The sequence below is a fragment of the Arachis hypogaea genome, chromosome 10, assembly GCF_003086295.3.
Source record: "Arachis hypogaea cultivar Tifrunner chromosome 10, arahy.Tifrunner.gnm2.J5K5, whole genome shotgun sequence".
Lineage (NCBI taxonomy): Eukaryota > Viridiplantae > Streptophyta > Magnoliopsida > Fabales > Fabaceae > Arachis > Arachis hypogaea.
The window spans coordinates 68,247,119-68,259,481 of NC_092045.1; positions in this window are offsets into that span (position 1 = coordinate 68,247,119).

The following is a 12,363-nucleotide window of genomic DNA, read 5'->3' on the forward strand; positions in this document are numbered from 1 at the left end:
CTCTTGCTAACTTTGGCATCGGAGTGTCTTTGCAGGTACCACCCCCCATTCACCCACGTATACAAGTCGGAAGGAGGCTCCAGCGTGCAAACCAACCCGAAGCTCACCATTCGTGGACGATTGGGCCAGCTTACGCCATCTGTTCTATTAATCTCCGGTTACCCACCGTAACAATTACTTAATAATAATTTTTTGAATTGTTATTGAATGACTTTAACCCATATAGTAAACAAAGTAGAAAACTTAATGAAAAAAGGATAAATTGATTTTTGATTTTTTGATAGACAAATATTTAAATTTTTGAGAATTTAAGTCTACGATCTCTTTAAAAGTTGGACACATTAATTCCTGAGCTTAAATTGTCCCATTATAAAATTTTTTTCACGTGTGCATCCGTATCGACCAGTTAGTATAACGAAAATCACGGTTAATTTTTTTTATTGAATCTAACAAATCTAAGTAAATAGAGAAATCGATGTGTCTAAGTTTTGAAAAAGTTAATGCTTAAATGTATTTTTAAATTCTCGAAATTTTAAATGTTTATGCGCCAAAAAGTCAAAAACCTATTTGTCCCTTTCTCAAACATAATTAAAGAAATTCATAAAACAAATTAAAGAAATTTTATTTACTGATATTTTTCAGGAGGGTCCCAAATCGGGTGGGTCTAGCCCAATTTGATGCACATCGCCTTTATGGTACCCCAATCTGCTACACGTTTGCACATACTCAGCCGATTATGGATATAATTTAAGGAGCACTCTTTCAATTTTGTGGCACAGTTCGGCCCAACTTTCTCCAATTTTGATTCATTTCGCACCATATAAATTTTGAAGGTTCTTGATGGTCAAGATAAGGGGTGTTGAATCTATGGCCTTCTTTAAACTTGATTAATAAAGCCTTAAAACCAGAATTTTATAACATAGCTTCTGTTTGGTCTGCGTAACGGATTATGCAGGAGACAATTTTATTTTGACTCACAAATCGTGAAAAACAGAATTAGAGCAGAGAAGAAGAAGATGACACAGCCAAGTATCCTGATTTAGTTGCCTAGTGCAATGCAACCTACATCCAATCTCTACCATAACATTTGTGAAATTTTTACTATCTATCCAAGTATTACATACACCAATCCCAGGGACTCAACATAATCCTATCAGAGACACATCAAGCTTTAACACAAACTTGACTTGGCTATGTAACTACCTAGACTTGACACACTAAGTGCTTATCCAACTTAGTAAGGAATATCTCACAGGTACATGACACAAAACAGAAATACAACCAAAAGAAATTTGAAACCACTCTTGGCTTTTCTCTCAAGTATTTCTCATAGCCTTTTCCTTCAATGGCTTTTTCTCAATACCTCTCTTTCTTGCGTTTTACCTCTGAATGAATACAAAGAAAGATACAACACTGAAATAGAAATATAAACAGTAAACCATGAAGGAGATGATAATTCCCAGCCTTGACTCTATGCACTGAACCCAACTTCTGAACTCAAAACATTGTTCTTCATCTTGGCAGAGTGCTCCATTTAGTGTAAGTGCAATACTTCCAAAACTTCAAACTCAGTTTGTGAGGTTTCTCTCTTCTATTCCTTTCGGGTTCTCTCTCCTTGAACTCAAATGAGAATCATTTTCCTTTTTGTATTTTGCTTGAGCCACAGCTAGGGTTTTTCCTCAAGGTCAACTCCTTGGTCTTTGAACCAATTGTAACCCCTTTTACCTTTTACTTAATTCAGACCACAAAATTAGAGATTTGAAATCTAATTTGAGCTTAACCGAGGAGATGGTGGCAGCAGCCAATTCCTTACTCACTAAGATTTCCAAATTTGCTTTGGCTCTAAGAAACGATGTAAGCTATTGATTCACAACAGAGAAAATTCAGCCACCGCTTTCTTCATCTTGCCCGAAATAATGGTGTAGAGGGAAGGAGAAAATGTAAAGCAATTAACTTGCATGAAAATGGAAACAAATTACCTTTAACCTCTGAACTTGCTTAGCCTAATTTTGATTACCTGATTTGACATTAGCTTTCTTGATTAGCTTTTTCTTTCTTCCTTGATGCTTGAATGAAAAAGTAAAGCTCTCTTTCTCTTCTGACCAACACTCGAAATGAATCCACAATGGGACTTAGCTTAGGGTTACTTTACTTTTGCTTGGTTGGCATTGGGCTTGATTTAGATTTCACTTTGCATTCAGTTGCCTTGAGTGCATTTGGTTTAATAGGTTTAGGCTGCAATAAAAACAGTTTGGGCCTACACACAAACTTAGCATCATCAAACTCACTTGGATTATTAACCCAAATCAACATGTTTGTCATCATCAATATGTTATTTATTTTTCTAACTCAATAAATTCCCATTTCACTCTTACGTGTTGGCTTTAAAGAACCCAAAATTAACTTCTTCCTCTTTAGTTAATTTAGTTAATTTTGGGTTCTTTAGTTAATTCTCATTTCACTCTTATATGGTATTTATTGAGTTAATTCTCCCACCTAGCACTTTTGTTTATTGTCCTTAAGTTGGACTTATGCGGAGCTCCTCTCAAGGTGGCTTGTGCTTGTAACCATCTTGGAACATCCACCAATGCTTGAATCTCCAATGAGCTCCATTCTTCCAAATTAATAGCTCCAAGCTTTGATGGAGTTCTTCACAAACCATGGGCTCCCAAAGTTGATCCTTATGTGTTCCCGGATCCCATATTTTGTTTTCACACCCATCTCCAAGTTGATTATCATTAGTCCATATGGGTGGTGAGCAAAGTGAATTCTCAAAAAAATGACCAAACATGCTCCTAAACCCAAGCGATCTAGCTCTATACCAACCCTTGCTATTAAGCTTTGGACATGCAACCATCATGATCTTTGATTTATATTTCCAACCACTAACCATCTCCTTTTTACTCTTAAAGCCACAAATATATCTAAGTTGACCATCCGTTTCAAGCAAATCATATTCAAGGGGGAATAATAAAGCTTGAGTATAAGGAATTTACCCACTTGAATGAAAGAATGGATGGTGGTAGCTTGAGTATAAGCTCTACTCCCTTGTTTACTTCCTTGTCAATCTCCACCTCTTCAGAAACTTCTTTATTCTTAATCCTTTGTTCATCAACTTCATCTAACTCTTCTCCATCACTCAAGTCATAAATGGGAGGTTGAGAGAAATCTACCTCCACATCACTTTCAAATTCATTGGGAGAAGGTTCTTCAAATTCAAAGGATTCTTCACCAAGAAGATTGGATGCATGATCTTCATCACCAAGGGAACTCAATTCTTGCTTCACTTCTTCCAAGTCTTCATTCAAAAATTGTTTTGGAGGTTGTGCACATTCCTCCTCAACAACAAATTCAATCTTCCTGGAGGTATGTTCTATGATTTTAGCTTCCCATGGAGGTTTCGCATCTCCTAGGTCTTCGACCACTTCTTCCTCTTCTTCAATGATCATAGGCTTCTCCAACTGTTCTAATACAAAGTGGCATTCCACATTTTCAACTCCGGAGTTTCCAATCTCCCCTTCAAGCTATGCTTTTTAATTAGTTCTCCACATGTGACCATGGGGGTGCTTTGAATACTCAAGCATTGGGAGGCTAAAATGCTTACTACATTGGTCAAGGTAGCCACAAATTCTAGCGTCTCCCTTCGCATTTCTCCTTGCCCTTGAAGTATAAGGCTAAGGATTTCATCCATTGAGGATTGGGGTGGATAAGAGGGTTCAATGTCTTGAAGAAAGGGTTCATAATAGGAAGGTGGTTCTTCTTGGTAAGGTGGTGGTGTATATTGAGGTGGTTCTTGGGAGTATTGATATTGGAATGGTGGTTCCATGTATAGCTCATGTGGTTCAAAGGGTGGTTGGTGTGTTGGATATGGATTAGGGTCATGTGAAGGTGTTTGGTGAAAAGAGGCTTGTGAGTGTGGTTGAGATTCATGTTGAGGATATGATTCATTGGCATATGGTGGTGGTTCTTAAAAGTCACAAGGAGATTCACTATAGCCATTGGATTGATATGCATCAAAAAATGGCTCTTCTTCATAGTGCATTGGTGGAGGTTGTTGCCATGAAGATTGATCATATGCATATGGCTCCTCCCACCTTTGGTCATCCCATCTTTGATACACATCCTCATTGAAGCTCTTATTTCCTACAACATAGTTAGAACCAAACTCATAGCCAAAGTGAGAATTCATAGTGAAAAGAGAAAATAAGAAATAAAAGCTAATAAGAAATAATGAAACAAAATCCTAAAGCTAGCAAAAACTAACAAACAATCCAAAAATCAAGCTATTCATAATATTCACATATATACAATAACCAATAACATAACACCATTGCAATTTCCCGGTAACAGTGCCATTTTGATGATTGGATTTTTGACGGTTTAGAATTCACAAATGAAATCTCCTTGCAATATAGTTTCTAAACCAACACTAATCCTTTCATACAAAAATTTATTTGTCACTAGTACAAAACCCCTAAATTTATAAACCGAAGTATTGAACATCGGGTCGTTCTCCCTAGGAATTGTAATAAAGTGTCTTGTTATTGGTTATGAGTTATTTTTTGGGGTTTTGATAAGAAACATGAAAGATAGATGGCAAGAAAGTAAACTAATGGCTAAAAAGGTCTTGGCAAGGGTTGGTAGTCAAGGATCTCTATCCTAATCACTAATCACAATATGAGAATTGGCAAGGATGAATCTCATTAAATCATCCTCTAACTAGTAGTAAAGAAAAGTCAAATGAGCTATATCAATCCTAGTCCATAAGTCCTAACTCTCCACTAATTCAATTAGTAAGAACTAGAGTCAATGGATCCCAATCATCAATTACTTGGACATTAGCAACTCAAGAAGTCCTAAGTTACCTTTCCAAGCCAAGAGCATAAAATTCTACTCTAAAATCCAACCAAGCATTTAATCAAACACTTGGAAGGCATAAAAGGAAAGCATATGAAATCTACAACAAGAATGAAATCTAACAACAATTATTGCAAAGAATTAACAACAACAAATTAAATGAACACAATTATTATGAATTACCTCTAATTGAATTGAAAGAAAAGAGAAGAGATAAGAGTAGATCTACAACAAAATATAGAAGCAACATAAAGGAATTACAACAAAAGAATAGAAGAATGATGATTGCAAGAACAATGAATTGAGAAGAGGAAGTAGAAGAAGATATGAATTAAACCCTAGATCTAAGAACTAAACCTAATCCTAATCCTAATCCTAGAGAGAAGTGAGAGCTTCTCTCTCTAAAACTAACTCTAAACTAATCCTAATGTGTAAAAAATGATCAAAAGTCTAGAATCCCCCTTTGCTCTTCAATCCTTGGCTTTAAATAGCATTTTTGGCGCCAAAGTTGGTTGGGATTAGGCCCCACAACCCTTTTGAATTCGCTGGCCACGTTTTTATTAAAAAATCATATACCAGCACCGACGCGTACGCGCACAGCACGCGTACGCGTCCATGGCGTAATTCGCAAGGTGCGCGAGCGCGTCCATGGGCGATTTCAACTCTTTGGCTTTTCATGATTTCTCCATTATGCATGCTTTCCTCTTCACTCCTTTGATCCATTCCTAGCCTTTTTTTAATCTGAAATCACTAACAAACACATCAAGGCATCTAGTGGAATCAAAGGAAAATTAAAATCATCAAGTTAAAGGCCTAAAAAGCATGTTTTCACACTTAAGCACAAATTAAGGGGACAATCACAAAATCATGCTAATTCATTGAATAAATGTGGGTAAAAGGTATTAAAATCTCCTAAAATCAATACAAGATAAACCGTACAAATGGGGTTTATCAGCAACTAATCTCACTTTATATTTCATGACATCACCATATATTTGGATGCCATTTGATAGCAAGAATCCATCAACATTCGATAATTTAAGTATCACCAACAACATATACAACAAACTAAGTATTAATGTTATAAAGAATTTTCATTGATAACTTGTAGGTCTAGTTGTTGCCATGTCCTATAAGTATCTTCATTCAATTTTTCGAGAAAAAGGGAATAAGTGCAACCACAATCCATAAACCTAAGCTCTATGGTACCATAATAGAGTCTAGTATTAAAGAGAGAATTGAAAGATGAAAAATGATGATGAATATCTGAATAAAGGTGGTGTCATTTTGGGAGGTGGTTAAGGGGTGCAATGGTGGCAATTGTTGTTTCCCAAATAGAGAGGAAGACAAAAGAGAAAGGTAGTAGAATATTTATTGATTATGCTACACATTTGTGAAATTTTCTAGAATTCTCATTATCTTATTTCATAAAAATAAATATCTATATATTATAATGGAGAACTCTAGAAAATAAATAAATAAATCAAGTAACTAGAAAGATCTAGGAAGATAATATCTAGAAATATCTATAATATCCAAGAACTAGAATTATCTAAAAATTGTAATGAACCAACTTGTGGAGCCTATAAATAGGCCATCATGGAACTCAATATAACTAACTAACAAATATATCAAATTTCACTAGCTTTTGTACTTTCTCCTTAACTCATGAATAATATAACTATCAAATTTTTCAAACCATTCATCCAAATCACTCTTTCATTAAAACTATCCCTTGTATTCTTACTACACAATTCAAGTCCATTATATATTAACCTAACTTTAAACTATTTCATAAAACTAACAATGGTATCCGAGCTACATTTGGTCATCTACTAGGCGTAAAATATTTTTTCCTAACCTACTATCAACTATACATATCTATCACATTATAACACACTCAAAAAAGAAATCTCTTTAACCATGACAATCTCAACTATAAATATTCTCGTTCATATATTGTCAAAAGATAATTATGAGAACTAGCATTCTCAAATGAAAATCTTTCTACAAGAACAAGACTTGTGCGATGTTGTCCATAAAGGGTTCATCATGCCAAAGAATCAAGCAACACTTTTCACTACAGAAAATAAGAAATTGAAGGAAGAGCAACAAAGAAATTATATTGCTCTATGCTTCCTTCAACAAGTTGTAACGAAGACAATCTTCTCAAGGATAAGAGGAATATCGTCAGCTAAGAAAGTGTGAGAAAACCTGGAGCAAGAGTTCAGAGGCGACACAAAGGTACGCACAATCCTCCTCAAATCTCTAAGAAACCAATATACAAATATGAAAATGAAAGATTTTGAGAAAATAAAAAGTTACTATATAAGATTAATGAGCTTAGTAACTGAAATGAAAGCTTATAAGGAGGACTTGCCCGATAAAAAGATTGTGAAAAAAATACTTAATAGTTCGCCTTCCAAAAATTTTATCCTAAAGTGTTTACAATTAAAGAAACTAAGAATTCATCAATGCTAACACTAACAGAGTTAATAAGCTCATTACATACTTTTGAACAAAAAATGATAAGTCAAAATGATGAATATTCAATAGAAAATACATTTCAATCTAAGATCAATATAAAATCTCAGAATCTAAATAAAAGAGGAGGAAAAAACAAGAAATTTTTAGAAGTTTAGACACTTCTATAAAATTGAAAATAAAACTAAAGATTGAAAACAATATTCTCCATGTGGCATATGCAAGAAGACCAACCACCTAGAAAAGGATTGTTGGCTTCATGGAAAACCACAGTGCTGTAATTGTAAAAGGTTTGGGCATATGGAAAAAGACTGTATGATGAAGATCAATTATCGTGCAAAATTCTCTAAAAAAAGGAGGGAGAAGAGTGCCTCTTCCATGAATCATCACAAGAAGAATGCAAGAAGAAAGATGACATATGGTATCTCGATAGTGGTTGCAATAATCACATGATAGGTGATCAAAGCCTATTTAGGGACATCAATAAATTTATTCGATCTGGCATCACACTTGGAGATGAAACAATCAAGCAAGCGAATCGAAAAGGTACAATCACCGTCCACATCATGATAGGAACTAATAATATCCATGATATTTTGTTAGTTCCTAAACTGGCTCAAAATCTACTTAGCATTAACCAAATGATGGAGAAAGACTACGTATTACACTTTGAAGAAGACTCATGCAGCATACTGAAAGAAAAACTAGAAGGCTTCTAACAAAAGTCAAAATGAAAAACAAAAGCTTTCCACTAAAATGGAGTTATATTATAGAAACTTTATTAAAAACACAAGAAGATAATTCATGGCTATGGCATCAAATATTTGGCCATTTTCACTTTCATGGATTAAAGCTAATATACCATAAGCAACTAATGACAGATCTACCAAGCATCACAGTGATTAATCAACCCTGCAAAGGATGCTTACTTGGCAAAAACATCATCAACCATTTCCTTTTGAAAGAGCTTGGTGAGCCAAGGAGATGATTTAATTAGTTCATATTGACATATGTGGTTCAATGAAGACCCCATCATTCAATAATAATAGGTACTTCAATTTTTTTATCGATGATTATACTAGAATGATGTGGGTATATTTCCTACATAAAAAATCAGATATTTTTGGCATCTTCAAGAAGTTTAAGAAATATGTAAAAAATCAAAATGGTCATATCATCAAGGTACTTCGTAGGGATAGGGGAACTAAGTACACTTCCAACGAATTTAATAAATTCTACGAAGAAGAGGGTGTCGAGCGTCAACTCACAGTGGGATATGCTCCTTAATGAAGAGGAATTTATCATCAATCTAGATTTTCACAAAGTAGAATTCTATCGTTGAAAGTATAGTCTAGACCAACAATTAATTTCCACATCAAATGTTTTAAATTCAAATCATAATAACCGAGATCGAAAGTAATTCAACCTCGGGTCGTCTTCCCTAAGAGTTTCAATGAAATGTACATTTATTGGCTATGAGAGAGCATGGGGAATTGAGAATGCAAGAGAGCAAGAGATGTAAATAGTAAAAGAGCAAATAATCATGCAAGAAATTAAAAGAAAGCAAGTAAAGGCAATGAAAATGGAAAGTAAGTGCTAAAAATGACTCTTGGTGATAATTGGGGAATTTAGGATTCCGATCCTTGTTATGGACCACAAACATGACAATTGTGTGGAATCAATACAAACTAGTCAATCCTCCTTGAGAATTAGTAAAAAGAGCATAATTGATCTCAATTATTAAGTCCTAGTCAACTCACTAATTACTTAGTGAAAGACTAGCGTCAATGGAAACCAAACCAATTAGCCATTCCCACACAATGCAGAATGGACCTCCACAACTCAATTCCACCCAAACACCCAATTTCTCAACAAAGAGTGTGAAAACTAAACATGCAAGAAAGTAAACATCAAAGCAATAAAAATCAAAGCAAGTAAAGTCAAAGCAAGTAAACTTCAAATGCAAGAAAACCACTTGGCAAGTAATTGAGGGCTATAGTTACCTATCCTAGCCATTGACCACAAACACATGATGATTATGAAGAGTTAATCCTACTTAGTCAACCCTAACATCGAGAATAAGTCAGGTAGGCATAGTTAATTTCAATCCCTAAGTCCTATGTCAACACTAAGGGGTCACATAGTGTCAAGGGAAACCAAATTAACTAACTACTCTAATGTATCAAACAAGAATGGACATCAATGACTCAAGGATCACCAAAGTCATCAATTTCAAGCCAAGAGTGGAGAAAAACTAAGTAAAAACTAAGCCAAGCATTTTATCAAATACTTGGTGTGCATAAAAATAAAATAACATTAAATTGCATTAAAAATAAAAGCTAACTACCAAAAAGCAAGAAAATGACAATAACACTTAAAGAAAGCATTAAATGAGTATAAAACATAAATTGCATTAATTGAAAATTAAAATAACAAGAGTGTGCATCAACATAAAAATGACAAAATAAACGAAAATAACAAGAGAAATTAAGAAGAACAAATATGCAATAACAATAAATGACAAAGAAAAGTAAATGAAAAAAAATTAAAAGTAGAAATTACAAGAAATTAAACTAAAGAACCCTGATTCTAGAGAGAGGGAGGAGCTTCTCTCTATAGAAACTAAGAGAAAACATCATAAAAATTAAACCTATTGCCCCCTCTTCATTCCTCTTCACTATGGCCTTAAATAGCTTCAGAAAAATAGTTGGACTGGGTTTTGGAGTCCCAGAATTCGCCCCCAGCGATTTGCATTAATGACCTCACGCATATGCACGCGTGCGTACGCACGACCCATAGTGCGTGGCACAGTTGTACAGAATTCCCATCGTGCGTACGCACGCATCACTGTGCGTACGCACCTTTGCAACAGCTTCCAAACTTCATTTTTTTCATGATTTCTCCCTTTTGCATGCTTTTCTCTTCACTTCTTCCATCCCATACTTGCCTTGGAAACCTGAAATCACTCAACAAATACATCAAGGCACCAAATCAGATTAAATTGAATTAATTTTAACTATTTAAGGCCTAAAAAACATGTTTTCACAATTAAGCGCAATTTAGGAAGAAATCTCAAAATCATGCTATTTAGATGAATAAATGTGGGTTTCTATGATGAAATCCACTCAATTCAAACCAAAATATATCGTAAATTATGGACTAATCAATTCCCCCACACTTAAACAATAGCATGTCCTCTTGCTAAACACAACCAAAGGAGATGAATGAAGGGGTAAACATCTTATTGAATACAATTATCTATATGCATGTAAGTATGTATATATATACCTATATATACTATAGTATCCTATTGAATTCGTGAAAACAAACAATCAAATTTCCAAGAAAGTATATAGACATGTAGGGCTAAGCAAATCAATGCAATTAAAATCTAAATAATTGATTCATCCATCAAAAAGAAGCAACTTGCAAGAGTGCATGATAAAAGAGGTGGAGACATAGAATTGAGTAATTGAACACTCACTAGGTGTGTATACACTCTCAACACTCAGTGTTTATGGTCAATTCACTCAAGTCTCCTCTAATCATGCTTTCAAGAATTTGCTTTTCATCTAACAATCAACAAATATGTGATGTATGAATGCAAGTATCATGAGGTCTTTATAAGTTTGTAATGGGGTTGGAGTCAGGGTAGGATGAGTATATGGCTAGGTGGACTAAGGGATTGACTCTTTGATTAGCTCAAATATCCAACTCAACCTATATCAACCAACCCATAAAAATGCATTCTAGCCACCCATTACTTCTTTTCACACACATTCATGCCTTAGTTTCTATTCAAAGCACATATGCATTTCTTATTCATCATTTTTCATTCATTTCATTTTTTCCCTTTTCTTTGGGATAACTTTTGTCCCATCTTATTACTATAATTTTTTTTCCTTCATTTCATTCATTTTCTCTTTTTTTTCTTTTTTGTGACAAATGCATATGGTTAAGGCAAATTGAAACATGAATGTGCACCCATTTTTCAAATTTTTTTTTCAACAATTACCCAAAACAAAATTTTTCTCTACCAATGTTTTCTAAAATTCCCCCCACACTTAAATGATACACATTCCTCAACCTAAGACAATCAAAGATACAATTCAAGGTAATTCATGGTTTTTCGCTTAGGGTTGTGATGTGCTAACAATTAGAACAAATAGGATAAAAAAGCTCAAAAGGGGTTAACAAAGGTAGATGCAAGGGTAGGTCCATATGGGTGAGTGAGTTTGAATAAAAAATGGCCTCAATCATGCTAAATGCATTCAAAACATCAAACATCAGAAATAAAGAATAAAGCAAAACCAAGATCGCAATCATAGAAGGAGAGATAACACACAATGAACAAAATTAGTGGTTAAGAGGTGTAACCACTCATTCAAGCTCAAAAACTCACAATGTATTTTGTTCTTTCTCTCTTCTATGTTCCACAAAAATCATTCAAGCAAGTTAAAAAAAACAATTTTCTAATCAATTCAATAGAATGCCCTATACAAATATTCTTGGAAATCTTTGTTGTTTTTCACAAAAATTATTTCCTATATGTATGTAGATGTGATGGATGTATTTTTTTTCAAAATTTTCCTAGTTCTCTTCCTAATTTTCAACAAGCAAAAATTAAGATGAACATTTAGGACAAGATTGAACTAGGTGCTTTACTATTCACATTACCCAATCACAACTTCTATCTACAAAATATATACTAAGAAAAGGATGCAAAAATGCGACATGCAATATCTAGAAATAAACTATACATAAGCTAAGATGACGAAAATACAATGTAACAATCAAAAGCACTCTAAATATCTACAAGAAACATGATAAAAAGAAACAAAAATAAAGTGCAAAGTGTTCGGAAAAGAAAGTTTACGCCCTAAAATGACGAATTCTCCCCCACACTTAAGCGTTGCTCGGTCTTCCGTGCACGAACACAATCCGGGGAGAATGTCTCTCACAAGCTCCACCTTCGGTTGGCGGATGCGGGGGCTCGGGTTGTGTGGAAACCGCCAATGTCCA